The sequence below is a fragment of the Scyliorhinus torazame genome, chromosome 6 (assembly GCF_047496885.1).
Source record: "Scyliorhinus torazame isolate Kashiwa2021f chromosome 6, sScyTor2.1, whole genome shotgun sequence".
In the NCBI taxonomy this organism is placed as follows: domain Eukaryota; kingdom Metazoa; phylum Chordata; class Chondrichthyes; order Carcharhiniformes; family Scyliorhinidae; genus Scyliorhinus; species Scyliorhinus torazame.
In genome coordinates, this window is record NC_092712.1 from 200,973,186 (window position 1) to 200,996,781 (window position 23,596).

The 23,596-nt window shown below is 48.5% G+C and overlaps 1 long non-coding RNA gene across 2 annotated transcripts in view; it reads left to right on the plus strand.

The window, feature by feature from the left end:
* The window catches only part of LOC140425766 (uncharacterized), a 120,141-nt gene extending 112,727 nt beyond the window's left edge, over positions 1-7,414 (plus strand). The window contains exon 4 of one of the 2 annotated variants that reach the window (XR_011947989.1): positions 7,349-7,414. This is a non-coding gene — a long non-coding RNA (uncharacterized lncRNA). Of the gene's footprint in view, positions 1-7,025 lie in introns of both variants that reach the window. The other variant, XR_011947988.1, reaches the window with a different exon arrangement.
* The last annotated feature ends 16,182 nt before the right edge of the window (positions 7,415-23,596 follow it).

Here is a 23,596-nt window from a genome sequence, read left to right on the forward strand (position 1 = left end):
ATAAGTCTCAGGCTGTCGGTTAGGAATAAACGGCAGGCTTGAATCAGTGCTCTCTTCAGTGGAAGTGTCCCAGTGCGACATCCCCTGGCCTCTGAAGTTTCAGTGCCGGCTGGAGAGAGACACACACAGATATTCAAACCCCAGATATCGGCCCAGTAGTGGAGTAGCAGAGATGGCACCCTCTACAATGGCGACCGCGGCAGGACCCCGGTGGTTTGGAGTATGTGACTTGGCAGAGGGGGTGAGGGAACGAAGCAAAATGGAGGAGAGAATATCCTCGTATTTGTGGCAAAAGGTCAACCTCACCAAACCTTGGGTTTCAGAATTGATCAATGCGGAGCAACCGGTAATGGCAGCGGCTGCATGGACAGAAAGCAAGGCGCACAAAAGGCACTTGGAGAAGGCAGTTTGGCTGGTTTGCCTGTCCGAGCAGGTAGTCAAGACAGAGGATAGGGTCGAAGAGTTAGAGCAGGAGTTGAGAGAAGTGAGGGCCAGCGCAGGGGACAGCGCTAGCGCAGCGGAACGACTGCGGGAAGAAATGACAGAAATGAAACAGGAAAGCGAGTCTAACCGGTGTGAGAAGGACTATCTCCACTGCCAGATAGTGGAGGGTAAAGAAAAGGAACGGAGGCTCCAGGAACTATATGCTCGGAGTACAGAGCAGTGTAGGAAGCTGGAGGGGAAGTTCCGGGACATCCAGGCAGCGTACCGGGTGGCTCGCGAGGAAGTAGGGGACTGTGCCCATGGGCCGTGCCAGGCACGAATAACGGAGTTGGAGGAGACCTTGTCCAAGTTCAGGGGACAGATACACCTGGTAGGTCCAGGGGGGGTCCCAAGGGGCAAGGTGCTCCTCGCAGCGGATGATTCCCCAAAGGCCAAGGGGAATAGACCGCCTCCTGAGGCACCGGGATCGTGTCCGGGTCGGCAGGGGGGGATCGGGCTGCACGTTCAGGGGCAAGTCCAAGGGGGGTCGGCAGTGTATCCCCAGATAGCGGCGTCTCCTATATGGGTAGCTAGCCCGGGGACAGGGGGGCTACCCAACGAGGCAGGAGAACTGGACAGTGGGGAGGAGGAGCAGGAACCCCAGGTAGGGCAGATGTGCCCTGTCAGGCAAAGAAGGTATGGTCCCCCGGCGGGGATGGCAAACAGGGGACCGGTTGAGGGCGACATTATCGTTCCTCATGGGGCATCCGCGCTCAGGGGGATGGTGGCCCACGTTCCCAGACTAACTCCAAAGGGGGATCCGTCGCTGCATTTTATGGAGGTGGAACAGGCTGCCAACATCAATGACTGCGACAAAGGGGAGCAAATAAAGATGCTCCTGATGACCCTAGATGCACAGCTATGCAGGACAGTGACCTCTGGGAATGGGGGAAGACCTGACACATGGGCGGCCGCACAGACTGCTGTTCTGGAGGCGATGGGCTTGAATCTGGGGAGCCCTTTCATGAGAGTGGGGGAAACCAAGCAGCAACCAGGGGAATCTCCCACCATGTTCGCAGACAGGCTGTGGATTGTCTATATGGAGGCATGCGGGGTTCAAGCGGATAGACGGAATTTAGGGGAAAGAACCGCCCACTGGCTGAAGACCCTAGTTGCCAACTGTCTCCCTAACGTTAGGGCAAAAGCCGAACACTGGTTCGACCCGCAGAGTCCGGACCTTAATGAGGAAGAGGTCCTTAGGAAACTTACCCTCGCATATCGTAATGGGGAGAGGGGTGAGGACAAGCCCCTTAAGGGTAGGGTGCATGAAATCGCGCCAGCAGCCCCTAAGAGAGAGTGGAAGCATGAGGGCACCCGGACCTCCGACGAGAAACCGGTATGCTACGGGTGTGGGAAGGCCGGGCATTTCAAGAGGGAATGTAAAAACCCTAGCAAGCAGGAGAGGGCTCCCGCAGTAGAGAGTCAGACCCCGGCGGCAGGAGCAGCTGCCCCGGAAACCTTCGAGGTAAAGAAACTTTTAGCCTTTTTGCAGAGCCTAACAGCTGGGTCGGGACAGGTGGCAATGGCAACGGGCCAGGGCCTGCCCGCACCCACACCACAAGAACCCGTATGACTACCCAGGGAGCAGCCTCAGGAAAAAGGGAGCGCAGGGGTAGTTCTAGCCCCAGACCCTGGTCCGGTCCAGGTGCAGGGTCCCATTCTGGAGGCTGCCTCAGCGGCTATTTGCAGTTTAAATCCCTTAAGGTGGGACCCATGCGAACGCCACATCAGTCAATTTAAATTGTTCCACCCCATAAGGGCAAGAAAGAGCAAGGTGGGGGGAAGACTGGGGGTGGTAGTGGAGAAACCCCCCGTAGAATTAACGACGGTGGGGGAGGTCCCTGACTCCATGGTCACACAACCGGTGACAAGGTGCTGTCCCGAAGGGGCAGTCCCAAAGATACCGACAGTGCTGCAAGCACCCAGCCCAGGGACAGTGATAATTCCCAAGCCCTTACCTGTGGGTCAGGTAGCCTGCCTTAGTATAGAGGCTAAGGAGGCGGAGGAAGTGGAGGTATCACCTTGGGCTTGGGAACCAGTCGGGGGACGAGGGAGCAATCGGGTCTCCAAGCCCCCGGTAAGATGGTCCCCATCACACCTCCCTGTCACCCGGTCCCGCAGTAAGGGGGCCCGAGTAGAAGGGAGCGATGAGGGATCACCGAACCCTGTTGGGAAAGGAGAGGCAAGGGGCAGCCCGAACCCCCGGGAGGGGACGGCCTGGCCCGAGCCGTTGGACCAAACAGGTGAACTGCCCCAGTTTAGCGGGGCACAGTTTTAATTTGGCCACCCGGAGACGGGTGGCATTGTATATAGCATTCCCCCCCTGTTAGTTCTAATTAGTGTGTAGTTGTGTGTGAAGTATTTAGGATCGTGGGAACACAGAAGCGCCTGGTGCAAGGGTAAAATGATGAAGCACCAGGCACTAGGACCCTGGTGCAGCCGGGCTGTAAAACACAGAACCCCAGACAGGCTGCGGCAACTTCAAAGCAGGAGCTGCTGCTGCCACCGGATAGCGGCAGGCACTAGGACCCTGGGGAGCCGGGCTGTAAACACAGAACCCCAGACAGGCTGCGGCAACTTCAAAGCAGGAGCTGCTGCCGCCACCGGATAGCACCCATGCACTTCAAGGTAGGTAGGGCTGTAGAGGCAAGAAGGTGTTTTGGTTTTACAGATGGGGCACCCGACGATGTGGAGTTTGCTGATCTTGGCGATGGTGGGACCGGGAGAACTCCGCAGAGGCGAGACAGAAGAGTCCTTCGACTGACCGGGTTAGGGTGACTGAGGGCAGGCGGGTGTGTTCAACCTGTGAGGGGGACGTTCCTTTGGGGAGACGGTGGTGGCCCAGGAAGCTGAGGCTGGACATGAGGGATCGGTCCTCGGACTGGGAACGGACTGGACAACACCTAACGGACCATCACGGGGTCACCGGGTAGGATCACCGTTTGCGGGGATAAGGGGTGGGCTTCTGACCAGGGCATTTATTTGTGTTCATGGGGATCTACCAAGGCATGTCCACAAGGGGCATTAATCACTTTTGTAAGGTGGTGGCAGAACCCAGGGAACGGGATAAATTGACCGCAGTGGGGAGGGATGTGTAACGCCCAGGGAAGGGATGACTGTAGAAGCTACCGAACTGCTGGTTCAGGTAAAGCGACCCCTGCCCACAGCCCAACCGATCGACCCTCACAACTGTCCGATCACCACCAGGGGGGAGCCTGAGAATGGTTTAGTGTTTGCCCCCACAAAGGAAATGTTGTACAGGGGGTACATTATGCTGCCGCCTCAGTTGGACTAAACCTTTCAGCTGCAGGTATCGACGATGGAGGATAAATGAAGAGCCCTCAACGGGAAGAAGCGAAGTGCAGCCAAGAAAGGAGGATCCTTGATGAAATAAACAGATGCAATTGTAAATAGTTGTATGGATTCGCGGGTCCCAGTTACTTGACTGGGATATAGGTACAGGGACCCTTACGTTTGGGGTTCCGGTGAAATGTGTACTTGAGTGGGATATATGTACAGGGACCCTTACGTTTGGGGTTCCGGTGCAATGTGTACTTGACTGGGATATATGTACAGGGACCCTTACGTTTGGGGTCCCGGTGAAATGTGTACTTGAGTGGGATATATGTACAGGGACCCTTACGTTTGGGGTTCCGGTGCAATGTGTATATGTTACTGTCTGCTTGAATTAAGTATGGTCTTGTCTTTCCCTTTCATTGAAATCAGGGGTAGCCTAGATTAAGGGAACTGTCTTGGGACTTGTAGTTTCGCATGTTGTTGGGGGGGGGACCTACGGTCCACACAAAAGGAAATAATTGCCCTTCACCTGTGTCGATACGGTCCAAGCAGGTAGGGACGTATCGAAGGGGCATCTGTAAGGTTTTCGGGCAATTCGGCCCTTTTGGAGAAACTCAGAGACTGTAAACTGACTTTCCAGCCAAGGGAACAGAACCAGTTTTCCCAGCAGGCTTGGCCCGCTGAGCTGAGTGGGGACATAAGCACATAAATATTTACAAACACCCCCCTAGGAGCTACAAGGAAGAAGGAGCCAGACAACAAGATAACATCAAGACACAGACAAAGGGGCACGGGAATACACAGGAGGCTTGCATGCAAGCAGGACAATGGGATGGTCATAGCCCCATGCAAATGTAAATGACCTGGCCTCCACCAGAGCAGAATCCAATCAACACCCCATCAACATAGCAGCATCTCCGGAGCAGATGGAAGTCTTTGAAAATCTTCAAGGGAGCTCAACCTCGTTATCTCAAAAAACAGACTGGAGGCGGACCTAGGGGAGGTACTCCCATCTCGACAGCTCTGACCGGCTCAAAGGGGGCGGGACCAGCGGGAACTTTAAAACTTACCTTTTCAATGCAAAAGGGGCTGGCCGATCACAGAACAAAGCCAGGTAAAGCAATATAAAAGGGGCTGTGTTTTCAATTGGGGGTCTCTTCGTTCCTGGCTCGACCTCTGCACCCCTGACTTGACCTCTGCAGCCTGTGACCGTAAGTAACCCGCAGCAGCTTGCGAAACTCCCTTGATTTTAATAGTGGTTGAGGCTTTGGGGAAGGGAACTTGTTTTGTGCCTTGTGATTTTGCTAAAACCTGTGTAACCGTAAGAATTTTCGTTGTGTCCGCTATATTACCTTTTGAATAGACTTAGTTGTATTAGAGCATAAGATTTTATTGTGTTTCTTCTGTTGATGATTTTGACCTGGGTTTTACAATAAACCGTGATTTGATGCTAATTGGAGTCGTTTAAATTCTTCAATCCTTCACCAGCGATCTCTGACCAAGTCATTGTTAAAATACTCCTCACCTTAATTCCGGGTTCAAGAATCGAGGGTCATCTTGAGCGATTCACTCAGGACAGACTGCTGGTTAGGAAATAAACAGCAGTGTCCTATTCTCTCTCTTGGGAAAGCTACTCTAGTGGAGTAGGAACCGGGTGGGTGTTGTACCACCGGCAAGAGAGAGAATCACCTGGGTATTGGTAGGGGTCTGGAGATCTGTGTGATATAAGTCTCAGGCTGTCGGTTAGGAATAAACGGCAGGCTTGAATCAGTGCTCTCTTCAGTGGAAGTGTCCCAGTGCGACATCCCCTGGCCTCTGAAGTTTCAGTGCCGGCTGGAGAGAGACACACACAGATATTCAAACCCCAGATATCGGCCCAGTAGTGGAGTAGCAGAGATGGCACCCTCTACAATACACCTGCCTATTCTTTCATTTCTACTCTGACTACCATGTGACATTGGTAGCAATCCTGAGATTACTATCTCTGAGGCCCGACTTTTTAACTTGGCTCCTAACTTCCTAAATTCTGCTTGTAGGACCTCATCCTGTTTTTTACCTATATCATTGGTGCCTATATGCACCACGACAACTGACTGTTCACCCTCCCCCTTCAGAATGTTCTGCAGCCGATCTGAGACATCGCTGACCCGTGCACCTGGGAGGCAACGTACCATGCGGGAGTCTCATTTTCGACCACAGAACCGCCTATCTACTCCGCTTACAATTGAATCCCCTATGATTATAGCCCTTCCACTCTTTTTCCCGCCCTTCTGTACAGCAGAACCAGCCATGGTGCCATGAACCTGGCTATTGCTGCCTTCCCCTGGTGAGCAATCTCCCCCAACAGTATCCAAAACGGTATACCTGTTTTGGAGGGAGATGACCGCAGGGGACACCTGCACTGCCTTCCTGCTTTTTCTCTGCCTTTTGGTCACCCATTCCCTTTCTCCCTCAGCAATCCTAATCTGTGGTGTGACCAATTCGCTAAACGTGTTATCCACGACCTACTCAGCATCGCAGATGCTCCAAAGTGAGTCCATCCGCAGCTCCAGAGCTGTCATGCGGTCTAACAAGAGCTGCAGCTGGACAAACTTCCTGCACGTGAAGGAGCCAGGGACATCAGCCACGTCCCTGAGCTCCCAGATTGAGCAAGAGGAGCATTCCACGGGTCTGAGATCTCCTGCCATTTTTAATCTTAAGGTTAACTTAGTCCAACTATAATATCAAATAATAGATAAATGAAAAAGGAAAAAAAAAAGAAAAATTGTTACCAATCACACAATAAAAAAAAATAGTAATAGAAAAACCCTACCTTATCCACACACCTCAGGGAAAAGAAAAACTACTTACCAGTCACCAGCCAATCACTTACCTGCTGGCTGTGACATCACGGTTCAACTTCTTTCTACTTCTACCTGCCCTCGAGTCTCCCTCTTGATCTTTACTCGGCTGGGATCTTTATAGTGATTGTTTTTGTTGGTTAGAGAGGAGGTAGGGAGGGAAACACTGAAGAAGTGTTTGGGGTTTACCTGTCACTTGACAACAGCTACTCCACAAACCACCTTCTGGATACAGTGACCGCAATGCACTGATGCAACATTTCCCTGCAACAGCCAATCAGCGGCTCCGCTCTGCTGCCCTCTGCTGGATGCTTGCCTTCACTTGAGCATGGAGGGTGTCTTGCTCAGGTACACCATCTGGATACAGTGACCACAATGCACTGATGCAAATTTTCCCCACAACAGCCAATCAGCAGCTCTGCTCTGCTTCCCTCTGCTGGATGCTTGCCTTCACTTGAACATGGAGGGTGTCTTGCTCAGGTACACCTTCTGGATACAGTGACCACAATGCACTGATGCTAATTTTTCCCGCAACAGCCAATCAGCGGCTCTCCTCTGCTGCCCACTGCTGGAGTACTTAATGTTGTATTCTTTGGGGGTTGTATTTGAATTAATGGTTGCTAAGATGTTCACTGTATGTTTTAAAAAAGGTTAACTTGAGTTCATGGAATAAACATTGTTTTGCCTTAAAAAAATAATTTTCCATTTCTGCTGTGCCACACCTGTAGGGTGGGCCGTATGCTCCCCATACCACAATCTATTAAAAGTTGTGGGTCAGGTGAACTCCATGATGCACTTTGTATCCAGATGGTGTACCTGAGCAAGACACCCTCCATGCTCAAGTGAAGGCAAGCATCCAGCAGAGGGCAGCAGAGCGGAGCCGCTGATTGGCTGTTGCAGGGAAATGTTGCATCAGTGCATTGCGGTCACTGTATCCTGAAGGTGGTTTGTGGAGTAGCTGTTGTCAAGTGACAGGTAAACCCCAAACACTTCTTCAGTGTTTCCCTCCCTACCTCCTCTCTAACCAACAAAAACAATCACTATAAAGATCCCAGCCGAGTAAAGATCAAGAGGGAGACTCTGCCCTCTGCTGGATGCTTGCCTTCACTTGAGCATGGAGGGTGTCTTGCTCAGGTACACCATCTGGATACAGTGACCACAATGCACTGATGCAAATTTTCCCCACAACAGCCAATCAGCAGCTCTGCTCTGCTTCCCTCTGCTGGATGCTTGCCTTCACTTGAACATGGAGGGTGTCTTGCTCAGGTACACCTTCTGGATACAGTGACCACAATGCACTGATGCTAATTTTTCCCGCAACAGCCAATCAGCGGCTCTCCTCTGCTGCCCACTGCTGGAGTACTTAATGTTGTATTCTTTGGGGGTTGTATTTGAATTAATGGTTGCTAAGATGTTCACTGTATGTTTTAAAAAAGGTTAACTTGAGTTCATGGAATAAACATTGTTTTGCCTTAAAAAAATAATTTTCCATTTCTGCTGTGCCACACCTGTAGGGTGGGCCGTATGCTCCCCATACCACAATCTATTAAAAGTTGTGGGTCAGGTGAACTCCATGATGCACTTTGGTGTTCTCTGAATCCTGGCCCATAACAAATTGGGGACTCGGCGGGATAAAAGTCTATCTATTGGATTGGCTTAGTGAACTTAAAGACAGTGTGCCAAAGAAGCAAATCCGCATGTGTCCCAACCGGAAACCCTGGATGAACAGGGATATCCACTGCTTGCTGAAGTCTAGGTCTGAGGCGTTCAAGTCAGGCGACCCTGACCTATACAAGAAAGCCAGATATGATCCGAAGAAATCCATCAAAGATGCCAAAAGACAGTACTGGACAAAGCTCGAGTCCCAGGCTAGCGACACGGATCCCCGCCGTCTATGTCAAGGTCTGCAAGACATAACGGGCTACAAGATGAAGGCATGTAAAATTGTCAGCTCCAACGCACCCCTCCCTGATGAGCTCAACGCATTTTATGCCCGCTTTGAGCAAGAGGTCAGAGAGAGAGAGCCCTCCACCCCAGAAGCCTTGGATGAACTCGTATCTGAGATCAGCAATGCCGATGTCAGAGCAGCCTTCTCGAAGGTCAACCCACGGAAAGCCGCTGGCCCGGATGGGGTACCCGGACGGCACTCAGGGCTTGTGTGGATCAGCTGGCGGGGGTATTCGCAGACATCTTCAACCTCTCTTTACAACAATCTGAGGTCCCTATCTGCTTCAAGAAGACGACCATCATCCCTGTACCAAGAAACAGTCAAGTAGCGTGCCTTAATGACTATCGTCCAGTGGCTCTGACATCCATCATCATGAAGTGCTTCGAAAGGTTAGTCATGGCACGAATCAACTCCAGCCTCCCAGATTGCCTTGATCCAGTACATTTCGCCTACCGCTGCAACAGGTCCACAGCAGACGCCACCTCCATGGCCCTGCACTCTACCCTGGAACACCTAGATAACAAAGACACCTATGTCAGACTCCTATTTATCGACTACAGCTCAGCCTTCAACACCATCATTCCTACGAAACTCATCTCCAAACTCCATGGCCTTGGCCTCGGCTCCTCCCTCTGCGAATCATCCTGAACTTTCTAACCCACAGGCCACAATCAGTAAAGATAGGCAACAACACCTCCTCCACGATCATCCCCAACACCAGTGCCCCACAAGGCTGTGTCCTCAGCCCCCTACTATACTCCTTATACACCTATGACTGTGTGGCCAAATTCTCCTCCAACTCAATTTTCAAATTTGCTGATGACACCACCGTAGTGCGTCGGATTTCAAACAATGATGAGACAGAGCACAGGAATGAGATAGAGAACCTGGTGAACTGGTGCGACGAGAATAATCTCTCCCTCAATGTCAACAAAACGTAGGAGATTTTCATCAACTTCAGGAAGCGTAGTGGAGAACATGCCCCTGTCTACATCAATGGGAACTCAGTTGAAAGGGTCGAGAGCTTCAAGTTTTTAGGTGTACAGATCACCAACAGCCTGTCCTTGTCCCCCCCCCCCCCCCCCCCCCCCCCCCATGCCGACACTATAATTAAGAAAGCCCACCAATGACTCTACTTTCTCAGAAGACTAAGGAAGTTTGGCATGTCAGCTACGACCCTCACCAACTTCTACAGATGCACCATAGAAGCATTCTTTCTGGTTGTACCACAGCTTGGTATGGCGCCTGCTCTGCCCAAGACCGCAGGAAACTACAAAATGTTATGAATGTAGCCCAATCCATCACACAAACCAGCCTCCCATCCATCGACTCTGTCTACAATTCCCGCTGCCTCGGAAAGGCAACCAGCATAATTAAGGACCCCATGCACCCTGGACATACTCTTTTCCACCTTCTTCCGTCAGGAAAAAGATACCAAAGTTTGAGGTCACGTCCCAACCGACTCAAGAACAGCTTCTTCCCTACTGCCATCAGACCTTTGACTGGACCTACCTCGTATTAAGTTGATCTCTTCTCTATACCTTGCTTAAACTGTAACATTATATCCTGCCATCTCTCCTTCCTTCCCTATGTACGGTATGCATTGTTTGTACAGCATGAAAGAAACAATACTTTTCACTGTATACCAATACATGTGACAATAATAAATCAAATCAAATCAAATCAGTGAGGGTTGAGCATATTGTGGTTGCTTTTCAAGTGTGGTATTCTCATTTAAGTGGGGTGTGTGTTGTGGACAATGGCTCTTTCAGAGGCCCTGAAGTTTTTGGGAATGGAGAGGGTCACACGCAGTACCTTACGGACAGAGACTAAAAACAGGCTTTTAGAGTTGGTAAAAACATTGCAGTTAACATTACCTGACAAAATGTGAAAAGATGAGGTAATTATGGCGGTGGCTAAGCATTTAAAGTTGCCTGAGATACAGTTTGACTCATTGGAAATGGCAAAAAATTCAGTTACAAATTGAACAAATGGAAGATAAGAAAGAATTAAAGCAGCTTGAATATGAAAGAGAGGAAAAAGAAAGAGAGGACCTGAAGAAGAAAGAGAAAGAGAGAGAGAGGAAAAAGGAAAGGAGAGAGAAGAAAGGAGGAAAGAAAGAATAGCCCTAGCAGAACAAAAAGAAAGAGAAAGGGAGATACAGATCAGGGAAAAAGATAAAGAGAGAGAGTTTGAACTTCAGAAAATGGCCAAGAAACATGACGGTCAGTTAAAATTGGCAGACGTAAAGGGAAACGTTCAGTTGGATGATAGTGATGAGGATAGTGAGAAATAGCGTCAAAGTCGAAGGCTTGGTGGGAATCTATTTAAATATGTGCAAGCATTGGACCATAAGACCGTAAGACATAGGAGCGGAAGTAAGGCCATTCGGCCCATTGAGTCCACTCCACCATTCAATCATGGCTGATTTCAACTCCATTTACACACTCTCTCTCCATAGCCCTTAATTCCTCGAGAAATCAAGAATTTATCAACTTCTGTCTTAAAGGCACTCAACGTCCCGGCCTCCACCGCCCTCTGTGACAATGAATTCCACAGACCCACCACTCTCTGGCTGAAGAAATTTCTCCTCACCTCTGTTCTAAAGTGACTCCCTTTTATTCTAAGGCTATGCCCCCCCGGTCCTCGTCTCCCCTGCTAATGGAAACAACTTCCCCACGTCCACCCTATCTAAGCCATTCATTATCTTGTAAGTTTCTATTAGAACTCCTCTCAACCTCCTAAACTCCAATGAATATAATCCCAGGATCCTCAGACGTTCATCGTATGTTAGGCCTACCATTCCTAGGATCATCCGTGTGAATCTCCGCTGGACCCGCTCCAGTGTGTAGCCATGTAAAATGGCTGCGTTCCGATTAATCTGGCCAAAACCCAGTTTAAAATGGCTAACCTGAAAGACTGCTGGGAAAAGCAGCCAAGAAGACACAGGCAGGCAGCTGCAGACAGGTTTGCATATTCAGCTCTGGGAACGTAGCCCAGATCGATACTCAGGGCTATCAACAGCCCTTCAACCCAGGTATCCGCAGTTTCATTCAGGACTGTTTACACCTAATCAACTCAGACATCCACAGTTAAATCGGCTATCCCCGGGAACAATTGCAACATATTAGCAATTGAATACCGGGCCAGACCTGTCGGCGCCTGCAGTGGCCGAAACAAAGACAGGTGAGTGACCACCCCCCCGATCGAGGAATCGCCTCACCATTGGACACATCGACCCCAGAGACTGGGGACAGAATTCAATCACTTGGGACTCAGGGTCAAGGGCCGCCCCGGGAGGCAGGAAGCCCCTGGGCCCTATAAAAGTAAAGGTCCAAGTTCAGATCTCTCTCTCTCTCATCTTCGCCTGCTCGAGACCTTCGGAAGACCAGCCACCGGTAGCAGTAAGTGTGAATCCAACGATCGCTATCCAGTAGAGACACCTAGCCACCGACCTGTAGCAGCCCTTTTGAATCCCGCGGGCCAGATTTGATTGGACAAGCCATTCGTTTCCCTGACCTGGTGGGCTCTTCCTAAGTTAAGTATTGGCCAGTAGTGATAGGTTTGTTATATAGAAAGTAGTAATAGGGTATTAATATTGCTTGTTGTATATAATAAATGACCGTTGTTTTAATCCTTACTAAGCGGTGTGCTGTGTTATTAATCATAACCTAAACTTGAACCACGTGGCGGTATCATAAAGATACCTGGCGACTCATGAGCAAAGGTGACCTAAACAGAGCAAATAGTTTAAAGCTAGAAAGAGCAACAAGTGCCAGTATGTCCTTCCTGAGGTGTGGGGCCCAAAATTGCTCACAGTATTCTAAATGGGGCCTAACTAGTGCGTTATAAAGCTTCAGAAGTACATCCCTGCTTTTATATTCCAAGCCTCTTCAGATAACATAGAACATAGAACAATACAGCGCAGTACAGGCCCTTCGGCCCACGATGTTGCACCGAAACAAAAGCCATCTAACCTACACTATGCCATTATCATCCATATGTTTATCCAATAAACTTTTAAATGCCCTCAATGTTGGCGAGTTCACTACTGTAGCAGGTAGGGCATTCCACGGCCTCACTACTCTTTGCGTAAAGAACCTACTTCTGACCTCTGTCCTATATCTATTACCCTCAGTTTAAAGTTATGTCCCCTCGTGCCAGCCATTTCCATCCGCGGGAGAAGGCTCTCACTGTCCACCCTATCTAACCCCCTGATCATTTTGTATGCCTCTATTAAGTCTCCTCTTAACCTTCTTCTCTCCAACGAAAACAACCTCAAGTCCATCAGCCTTTCCTCATAAGATTTTCCCTCCATACCAGGCAACATCCTGGTAAATCTCCTCTGCACCCGCTCCAAAGCCTCCACGTCCTTCCTATAATGCGGTGACCAGAACTGTACGCAATACTCCAAATGCGGCCGAACCAGAGTTCTGTTCAGCTGCAACATGACCTCCTGACTCCGGAACTCAATCCCTCTACCAATAAAGGCCAACACTCCATAGGCCTTCTTCACAACCCTATCAACCTGGGTGGCAACTTTCAGGGATCTATGTACATGGACACCTAGATCCCTCTGCTCATCCACACTTTCAAGAACTTTACCATTAGCCAAATATTCCGCATTCCTGTTATTCCTTCCAAAGTGAATCACCTCACACTTCTCTACATTAAACTCCATTTGCCACCTCTCAGCCCAGCTCTGCAGCTTATCTATATCCCTCTGTAACCTGCTACATCCTTCCACACTATCGACAACACCACCGACTTTAGTATCGTCTGCAAATTTACTCACCCACCCTTCTGCGCCTTCCTCTAGGTCATTGATAAAAATGACAAACAGCAACGGCCCCAGAACAGATCCTTGTGGTACTCCACTTGTGACTGGACTCCATTCTGAACATTTCCCATCAACCACCACCCTCTGTCTTCTTTCAGCTAGCCAATTTCTGATCCACATCTCTAAATCACCCTCAATCCCCAGCCTCCGTATTTTCTGCAATAGCCTACCGTGGGGAACCTTATCAAACGCTTTGCTGAAATCCATGTACACCACATCAACTGCTCTAACCTCATCTACCTGTTCAGTCACCTTCTCAAAGAACTCAATAAGGTTTGTGAGGCATGACCTACCCTTCACAAAGCCATGCTGACTATCCCTGATCATATTATTCCTATCTAGATGATTATAAATCTTGTCTCTTATAATCCCCTCCAAGACTTTACCCACTACAGACGTGAGGCTCACCGGTCTATAGTTGCCGGGGTTGTCTCTGCTCCCCTTTTTGAACAAAGGGACCACATTTGCTATCCTCCAGTCCTCTGGGACTATTCCTGTAGCCAATGATGACATAAAAATCAAAGCCAAAGGTCCAGCAATCTCTTCCCTGGCCTCCCAGAGAATCCTAGGATAAATCCCATCAGGTCCCGGGGACTTATCTATTTTCAGCCTGTCCAGAATTGCCAACACCTCTTCCCTACGCACCTCAATGCCATCTATTCTATTAGCCTGCGGCTCAGCATTCTCCTCCACAACATTATCTTTTTCCTGAGTGAATACTGACAAAAAAATATTCATTTAGTATCTCGCCTATCTCTTCAGACTCCACACACAATTTCCCATCCCTGTCCTTGACTGGTCCTACTCTTTCCCTAGTCATTCGCTTATTCCTGGCATACCTATAGAAAGCTTTTGGGTTTTCCTTGATCCTTCCTGCCAAATACTTCTCATGTCCCCTCCTTGCTCGTCTTAGCTCTCTCTTTAGATCCTTCCTCGCTACCTTGTAACTATCCATCGCCCCAACTGAAACTTCACACCTCATCTTCACATAGGCCTCCTTCTTCCTCTTAACAAGAGATTCCACTTCCTTGGTAAACCACGGTTCCCTCGCTCGACGCCTTCCTCCCTGCCTGACCGGTACATACTTATCAAGAACACGCAGCCTACTTCTCCACCTTATCCCCCCCAAGTCACGTCTAATGGCATCATAATTGCCCTTCCAACAGCTATAACTCTTGCCCTGCGGTGTATACTTATCCCTTTCCATCATTAACGTAAATGGCAACATTTCATTTGCTTTCTTAATTACGGACTCAACCTGCAAGTTTACCTTTAGAGAATCCTGGACTAGGACTCCCAAGTCCCTTTGCACTTCAGCATTATGAATTTTGTCACCGTTTAGAAAATAGTCCATGCCTCTATTCTTTTTTCCAAAGTCCAAGACCTCGCAATTGCCCATGTTGAATTTCATCAGCCATTTCTTGGACCACTCTCCTAAACTATCTAAATTCTTCTGCAGCCTCCCCACCTTCTCAATACTACCTGCCCCTCCACCTATCTTTGTATCATCGGCAAACGTAGCCAGAATGCCCTCAGTCCCGTCATCTAGGTCGTTAATATATAAAGAGAACAGCTGTGGCCCCAACACTGAACCCTCCGGGACACCACTCGTCACCAGTTTCCATTCCGAAAAAGAACCTTTTATCCCAACTCTCTGCCTTCTGCCTGACAGCCAATCGTCAATCCATGTTAGTATCTTGCCTCGAATACCATGGGCCCTTATTTTACTCAGCAGTCTCCCGTGAGGCACCTTATCAAAGGCCTTTTGGAAGTCAAGATAGATAACATCCATTGGCTCTCCTTGATCTAACCTATTTGTTATCTCTTCAAAGAACTCTTAACAGGTTTGTCAGGCACAAACTCCCCTCACTAAATCCATGCTGACTTGTCCTAATCCGACCATGCACTTCCAAAAAGTTTGAAATCTCATCCTTAACGATGGATTCTAGAATCTTGCCAACAACCGAGGTTAGGCTAATTGGCCTATAATTTTCCATCTTTTTTCTTGTTCCCTTCTTGAACAGGGGGGTTTAACAGCGATTTTCCAATCCTCTGGGACTTTCCCTGATTCCAGTGACTTTTGAAAGATCATAACTAACACCTCCACTATTTCTTCAGCTATCTCCTTTAGAACTCCAGGATGTAGCCCATCTGGGCCCGGAGATTTATCAATTTTTAGACCTCTTAGTTTCTCTCGCACTTTCTCCTTCGTGATGGCTACCATATTCAACACTGCCCCCTGACTCTCCTGATTGTTGGGATATTACTCATGTCTTCTACTGTGAAGACTGACGCAAAGTACTTAAGTACTTATTTAGTTCCTCAACTATTCCTTGTCTCCCATCACTAGATTACCAGCGCCATTTTGGAGCGGCCCAATGTCTACTTTTTCCTCCCATTTGTTTTTAATGTATTTAAATAAACTTTTACTATCATTCCTAATGTTACTGGCTAGCCTACCTTCATAATTGATCCTCTCTTTCCTTATTTCTCTCTTTGTTATCCTCTGTTTGTTTTTGTAGCCTTTCCAATCTTCTGACTTCCCACTACTCTTTGCCACATTATAGGCTTTCTCTTTTGCTTTGATGCATTCCCTAACTTCCTTTGTCAGCCATGGCTGCCTAATCCCCCCTCTGATAACCTTTCTTTTCTTTGGGATGAACCTCTGTACTGTCAACCTGCATTGCCAAGGTTTGATGAGGAGGAGGTGGAAGTCTTTTTCATTTCATTTGAGAAGGTAGCTAAACAAATGAAATGGCCACAGGACATGTGGGTATTACTGATTCAAACAAAGCTGATAGGTCGGGTGAGTGAAGTGTTTGCATCACTACTGGAGGAGGTATCTGGGACGAATGAGGACGTGAAACAAATCCATCTTGGGTGCATATGAACTAGTGACTAGCCTGCAGACATAGGTTTAGAAATTTAAGGAAAGAATTTGGTCAAACATACATGGAGTTTGAAAGGCTCAAACAGAGTAATTTTGATAGGTGGATAAGGGCTTTGAAAATAGACCAAACGTATGAAGCTCTCAGAGAAATCATCCTTTTGGAGGAGTTTAAAAATTCAATTCCTGATGTAGTGAGACCTCATGTGGAAGAGCAGAGGGTTAAAACTGCGAGATTAGCAGCAGAATGGCAGATGATTATGAATTAGTTCATAGATCAAAGCTTGGTTTCCGACATCAGTTTCAGCCTGTGAGGGATAGAAACTGGGGACATGCAAAATACTCAAGTGGTAAAGGTGATCTGATGGGAGATAATAAGGGGGTGGATGATAATAAGGAAAGTGTACCTCAGACTAAAAAAGAAATCCAGGATGGTGGAAAAGAAAGGAAAAATTTCAAATGTTTTCACTGTAATAAATTAGGCAACGTAAAGTCACAGTGTTGGTGGTTGAAGAAAAGCACTGGGAAGACTGATGTGGTAAAACAGGATAAGACAATGGGGTTCGTTAATGTGGTCAAGGAAAGCCCAAGTGAAGCGAAGGAGGTGCAAAAGATTGTACAGCCTGATCAAGAAGTGATTGATAAGAAGGTGCCAGATCTGTTTAAAGAATTTACTTGTGTGGGTAAAGTTTACTCATGTATATCAGGAGGAGCAGGTAAAGAAGTCACAATTTTAAGAGATACGTGAGCTAGTCAATCTTTAATGGTGAGAGATGAGGAGTTATGTAGTTTGGGAAGAATATTGCCAGAAAAGGTGGTAATATGTGGAATTCAGGGTGAGAGGAATAGTGTTCCATTATATAAGGTAAGGTTGGAAAGTCCAGTGAAGAGTGGTGAAGTGATAGCAGGAGTAATTGAGAAACTATCTTGTCGAGGAATACAGTTTATCTTGGGTAATGATATAGCTGGATCGCAGGTGGGAGTGATGCCTACTGTAATTGATAAGCCAGTGGAAAATCAGACAACTGAAGTGTTGGAAGGACGAATATCCTGGGATTTTTCCGGATTGTGTAGTAACAAGGTCGCAAAGTCACAGGTTAAGTCAAGAGGAGAAATCAAAGAGTGAAGATGACGTTTAAGTGCAATTATCAGAAATGATTTTTGATCAATTGGTTGTAAAAGAACAAGTGGAGGATGAGGCGGATATTTTTAGTTCAGGAAAATTGGCGAAGTTACAACAGAAAGATGTTGAAATAAACCAGATGTATCAGAAAGCATAAACAGAAGAGGAATCTGCGTGTATACCAGAGTGTTATTACCATAAAAGTGATGTCTTGATGAGAAAATGGAGAACTTTATATATGCAGGCAGATGAAAAGTGGGCCGAAGTTCATCAAGTAGTATTGCCGGTAGGGTATAGAAAGGAAGTGTTGCGAGTTGCACATGAGGTACCAGTGGGAGGTCATTTGGGAATAAGGAAAACTCAAGCTAAAATCCAGAAACATTTTTATTGGCCTGGACTACATAAAGATGTAGCTAAATTTTGTCAATCATGCCACACATGTCAAGTGATAGGGAAAGATGTAGGAGCAACAGGTGATAGGAGATTTTAATTTTCCCAACATTGACTGGGATATACTTAGTGTCAGAGGTCTAGATGGAGCAGAGTTTGTAAGGAACATCCAGGAGGGTTTTCAAGAGCAGTATGTAAATAGTCCAACTCAGGAAGGGGCCATACTGGACCTGGTGTTGGGGAATGAGCCCGGCCAGGTGGTTGAAGTTTCAGTCGGGGGTTACTTTGGGAATAGTGATCACAATTCCGTTAATTTTAGAATATTCATGGACAAAGATGAGAGAGATCCTAAAGGAAGAGTGCTAAATTGGGGGAAGACCAACTATACCAAAATTTGGCAGGAGCTGGGGGGAATGTGGATTGGGAGCAACTGTTTGAAGGTAAATCCACATTTGAAATGTGGGAGGCTTTTAAAGAGAGGTTGATTAGAGTGCAGGACAGACATGTCCCTGTGAAAATGAGGGATAGAAAGGGCAAGATTAGGGAACCATGGATGACAGGTGAAATTGTGAGATTAGCTAAGAGGAAAAAGGAAGCATACATAAGGTCTAGGCGACTGAAGACTGACGAAGCTTTGGAAGACTATCGGGAATGTAGGACCAATCTGAAACGAGGAATCAAGAGGGCTAAAAGGGGTCATGAAATATCTTTAGCAAACAGGGTTAAGGAAAATCCCAAAGCCTTTTATTCATATATAAGGAGCAAGCGGGTAACTAGAGAAAGGGTTGGCCCACTCAAGGACAAAGGAGAAAAGTTATACATGGAGTCAGAGAAAATGGGTGAGATTCTTAACGAGTACTTTGCATTGGTATTCACTGAGGAGAGAGACATGACGGATGTTGAGGTTAGGGATAGATGTTTTATTACTCTAGGTCAAGTCGGCATAAGGAGGGAGGATGTGTTGGGTATTCTAAAAGGCATTAAGGTGGACAAGTGCCCAGGTCCAGATGGGACCTATCCCAGGTTACTGAGGGAAGTGAGCGAGGAAATAGCTGGGGCCTTAACAGAATCTTTGCAGCATCCTTGAACACGGGTGAGGTACCGGAGGACTGGAGAATTGCTAATGTTGTCCCCTTGTTTAAGAAGGGTAGCAGGGATAATCCAGGTAATTATAGACCGGTGAGCCTGATGTCAGTGGTAGGGAAGCTGCTGGAGATGATACTGAGGTATAGGATCTATTGCCATTTGGAAGAAAATGGGCTGATCAGTGATAGGCAACATGTGCAGGGAATGTCATGTCTTACCAACTTAATAGAATTCTTTGAGGAAGTGACAAATTTGATTGATGAGGGAAGTGCTGGAAGGATTTCAGTAAGGCATTTGATAAGGTTCCCCATGGTAGGCTGATGGAGAAAATGAAGTCTCATGGGGTCCAGGTTGTACTAGCTAGAGAGATAAAGAACTGGCTGGGCACCAGGAGACAGAGAGTAGTCGTGGAAGGGAGTTTCTCAAAATGGAGAACTGTGACCAGCGGTGTTCCACAGGAATCCGTGCTGGGACTACTGTTGTTTGTGATATACAGAAATGATCTGGAGGAAGGTATAGATGGTCTGATTAGCAAGTTTGCAGATGACACTAAGATTGGTGGAGTAGCAGATAGTGAAGGGGACTGTCAGAGAATACAGCAGAATATAGATAGATTGGAGAGTTGGGCGGAGAAATGGCAGATGGAGTTCAATCCGGGAAAATGCGAGGTGATGCATTTTGGAAGATCCAATTCAAGAGCGCACTATACGGTAAATGAAAAAGCCCTGGGGAAAATTGATGTCCAGAGAGATCGGGGTGTTCAGGTCCATTGTACCCTGAAGGTGGCTGCGCAGGTCGATAGAGTGGTCAAGAAGGCATACAGCATGCTTTCCTTCATCGGAAGGGGTATTGAGTACAAGAGTTGGCAGGTCATGTTACAGTTGTATAAGACTTTGGTTCAGCCACATTTGGAATACTGCATACAGTTCTGGTCGCCACATTACCAAAAGGATGTGGATGCTTTGGAGAAGGTGCAGAGGAGGTTCACCAGGATGTTGCCTGGGATAGAGGGCACTAGCTATGAAGGGAGGTTGAGTAGATTAGGATTATTTTCATTAGAAAGACAGAAGTTGAGGGGAGACCTCATTGAGGTCTACAAAATCATGAGAGGTATAGACAGGGTGGATAGCAAGAAGTTTTTCCCAGAGTGGGGGACTCAATTACTAGGGGTCACGAGTTCAAGGTGAGAGGGGAAAAGTTTAAGGGAGATATGCATGGAAAGTTCTTTACGCAAAGTTGATGGTTTATTTTTTTGTTCTTGGGAGGAGGTGTCATGTGAGAGCACCTTTAAGAAATGAGTATTTAAGAAATGTACCTTCAAGGAATGGGTGTTTATCAGTGATGTCAGAGTGTGGGTGGAGCTGGGCTGTCTGTCAGCTTTTTATTTTCGTTTTAGGCTGTTTGCTGCAGGGTGTATTTTAGTTTCATTTTCAGAGCTGGGTAGCTACAGTCACAGCCAGAAGGTGTATGAAAGTCTCTCTCTGTAATCCAGAAACTATAAATCGATCCTTTGGTGATGTAAAACTAATAACTGCTCTCAGTAGTGATTTAACCTAATGTGCTTCTGTTAAAAGTTCTTTTTTAAGTCTTCTGGATGTTAAAAGGACAGCTTAAGGAGTACTTAGTGTTGTATTCTTTGGGGGTTGTATTTGAATTAATGGTTGCTAAAATGTTCACTGTATGTTTTAAAAAAGGTTAACTTCAGTTCATAGAATAAACATTGTTTTGCTTTAAAAAAATACTTTTCCATTTCTGCTGTACCACACCTGTAAAGTGGGCCGTGTGCTCCCCATACCACAATCTATTAAATGTTGTGGGTCAGGTGAACTCCATGATACACTTTGGGGTTCTTTAAACCCTGGCCCATAACACCATCATGATGCAAATCAACACCTGAGAGCCACAATGGAATCTCCGACTCCTGCCTTGCAAACTCAGTATCATCATGACTGTGGTTACTAGGATTCAAAGGTGCTTCCGGGGCATCACAGCCCATCAAATTGTTCTCCAACAAAAATACAATGGGTTTTAAGTCTCTTCTAAAGAGCGTGGAAGTGGAGCCATGGAAAAGGACCCTGTTCACGACTCTCAAAACAACAGTATTTCTCATCCTATTCTTGCCACTCCAGTGCCATTATGGTGGCCTGCCAGCCACCCAACCCACACTGCACCACTGATGCTAAGACGGAAAAGCTGGGCTTCTCCAGGTCATACTCCAGGACCATCGGCGTCTGCTCCACTGAATATCAGCAGCCTTCCACGAGCTATGCTGCAGCCTTTGGAGTTGCACTGTGTGGTAATACCAGGTATTGCAGTACCTGAGAGGTGGATGACCATTGGTTAGACCTAGGAGTCTACCATTGGCTAACGTACATAGCCCCGCCCTGAGAGGCGGGGTATAAGAACCAATGCCGTCCCAGCAGCCTTCACATTCTGTATCGAAGCTGCTGGGTACAGTTCTAGCTGATTAAAGCCGATTAGTTATGACTCACCTTGTCTCGAGAGTAATTGATTGTGCATCACTTTAATCAGCAATTACTTCTGAAAGGATGGATCTCCGCATCAAGCCGGAGTGCCTTCAGCTCAGCCCCCACGCAGACAACTCCACTGCTATTTTCAAGCATTGGCTGGCGTGTTTTAAGGGCTACCTTGACACGGCCGCCGACACCCCCACAGAAAGGCAGAAAATGCACCTTCTACACTCGCGGGTCAGCCCTGCGATCTACCCTCTGATCGAAGAGGCGGCGAACTATGCTGCAGCTATGGAGTTGCTAGAAGGACATTACATCCGTCCGCTGAACCAGGTCTACGCCCGTCACCTGCTGGCAACTAGAAGGCAGAGCCCAGAAGAAACACTGGAATACTTCTATCGGGCACTACTCGTGCTGGGCCGAAACTGTGGCTGCCCAGCAGTTACGGGGAACGAGCACACGGAACGTTTAATTCGGGATGCTTTCATGGCAGGTATGACTTCCCCTGACATCCGCAGAAGGCTCTTTGAAATGGACACACTGGGCCTCACTGAGGCACGGGCCCTGGCAGGGTCCATGGACGTTGCGTACAAAAACGCACTGGCTTTTGCTCCCAGACGCACAGTGCCCCCCTGGGCTGCGTGGCACCCCATCGCGGCAGCCCCCCAGACTTTCCCGCTAGCCCCGCAGGCCTGCACGGCAAGATGGCCCGTTTTCACCGCCGGCCAACGCTGCTTCTTCTGCGGCCAGGCAAATCATCCCCGCGCTCGCTGCCCGGCCCGCACCGCCACCTGCAAAGGGTGCGGCAAGAAAGGCCACTATGTCGCGTCCCGGCGCCGTGGCAGCGGTCTCCAGCGACTATCGGCAGCCTTTGTTTCAGGTCCCGGCCGTCCAAGGCCCACCGCCGTCCTTCTATCCCCGGCAACGTGCGACCCACGGCCGTGACCATTTTGCCCCCCGGCCACCACGCTGGATGGGTGGGCGCCACCATTTTGTCCCTCACTGCCGCCATCTTCGGCATCCCCGGACTGCATGTACGACCCGTGGCTGACGCCATCTTGGATGGGGCCTCAAGCGCCCAGCACAGCCGACTCCACGCTGCCCGACCAGACCTCTCCCTTGCAGCAGCTGGCCTCCGTAACTCTGGACCAGAGTCGGCCCCTGACGCTAGCGAAAGCCACTAAAATGATCGCCATCAACGGCTCGTGACATCGTGCCTGATCGACTCCGGGAGCACGGAAAGCTTTGTGCATCCCGACACGGTAAGGCGCTGTTCTCTTGTCACCCATCCCGTAAACCAAAGGATCTCCCTGGCCTCCTAGTCCCACGCAGTGGAGATAAAGGGGTTCTGCCCAGCGAACCTCACTGTCCAAGGCAGGGAATTCCGCAATTTCCGCCTGTACGTTCTGCCGCACCTCTGCACAGCCACCCTTCTTGGGCTGGATTTCCAGTGCCACCTACAAAGCCTGACCTTTAAACTTGGCGGCCCTATACACCCCCCCCCCTTACTGTCTGCGGCCCCGCGACCCTTAAGGTCGACCCGCCTTCCCTGTTTGCAAACCTCACCCCGGATTGCAAGCCCGTCGCCATCAGGAGCAGATGGTACAGTGCCCAGGACCGGACTTTCATCAGGTCGGAGGTCCAAAGGCTGCTGAAGGAAAGGGTCATCAAAGCAAGCAACAGCCCCTGGGAGGCTCAAGTAGTGGTGGTAAAGACCGGGGAGAAACATAGGATGGTCATCGATTATAGCCAGACCATCAACAGGTTTACGCAACTGGATGCATACCCTCTCCCCCGTATAGCCGACCTGGTAAACAGGATTGTGCAGTACAAGGTTTTCTCACGGTGGATCTCAAGTCTGCCTACCACCAGCTGCCCCTCCGTCATGGTGACCGCCAGTACACTGCCTTCGAAGCAGATGGGCGGCTCTATCACTTTTTAAGGGTTCCCTTCGGTGTCACAAATGGGGTCTCGGTCTTCCAACGTGAGATGGACCGAATGGTTGACCGGTACGGCTTACGCGCAACGTTCCCGTATCTTGATAACGTCACCATCTGCGGCCATGATCAGCAGGACCACGACAGCAACCTCCGAAACTTTCTCCAGACCGCGAATATCCCTAATCTGACCTACAATAAGGATAGATTTGTGTTTAGCACCGACCGTCTAGCCATCCTAGGCTACGTAGTGCGAAATGGAGTCATAGGTCCCGACCCTGAGCACATGCGCCC